At 33.6% G+C, this 766-nt stretch overlaps 1 non-coding gene across 1 annotated transcript; it reads right to left on the bottom strand.

Annotated features, from left to right (window-relative positions):
• Positions 1-389: 389 nt before the first annotated feature.
• LOC116574641 lies at positions 390-494 on the bottom strand. The gene has a single exon (XR_004279414.1). It is a non-coding gene; the product is annotated as a U6 spliceosomal RNA (small nuclear RNA).
• Positions 495-766: the final 272 nt, after the last annotated feature.

Below are 766 nucleotides of genomic sequence, written 5' to 3'. Positions count from 1 at the left end.
AATCTCAGTGAAACAATATTAAGCAGTCTCTCAAATATGTAATTAGAGTGCAACAAGAAGAAAAGAAAGAACCTGGGGTAAAAAAATAGAATCAAAGAACTAAGGGCTATTTTTCTTTCCAAATTTAAGGAAAATTATCAACCTACATACACAAAAAACTCAACAAATCTCAAAGAAGATGAACACACAAAAAACTACACTTAGATATATCATCACCAAGCTGCTGCAAATGAAAGAGAAATTCTTAACCATCTCTAAAGAAAGAACACATGGTACATACAGCAAAATAGCAATAACAAAAATTCCTGGTTTCTTGTGAGAAAAAAAACCAAACTGTGCTGAAAGAAAAAAAAAAGTCAACCTGGAATTCTTTTTTTTTTTTTTTTTTTTTTAATATGAACTGCTCCACACATTTGCATGTCATCCTTCTTCAGGGGCTGTGCTAATATTCTCCGCATCTTCCAATTTTAGTGTATTCTGCTGCCGAAGGGAGCACACAGCCTAGAATTCTTTGACTAGCAAAAACATTCTTTCCCTTTTAATAATGAAGGTGAAGTAAATGTACTGCCAGAAAAAACAAAGATAACAACAACAAGAAAATATACAAAAATACAACACAAAGTCCTGCAATACAAGAAAGGTTAAAAGAAGTTCTACAGGCCAAAGAGAATAGCACAGAAGTCAGGAGAGAGGTAAATGGACGTGCGCATTGCTGTAAAGTTCTCATATGGGAAGAAGTGTATTAATTCAAAGTACACCATAGGAG

Source organism: Mustela erminea, chromosome 15 (assembly GCF_009829155.1).
Source record: "Mustela erminea isolate mMusErm1 chromosome 15, mMusErm1.Pri, whole genome shotgun sequence".
In the NCBI taxonomy this organism is placed as follows: domain Eukaryota; kingdom Metazoa; phylum Chordata; class Mammalia; order Carnivora; family Mustelidae; genus Mustela; species Mustela erminea.
The sequence above is the reverse complement of the archived record's forward strand: the minus strand, read 5'-3'. Positions and strand labels throughout refer to the sequence as shown.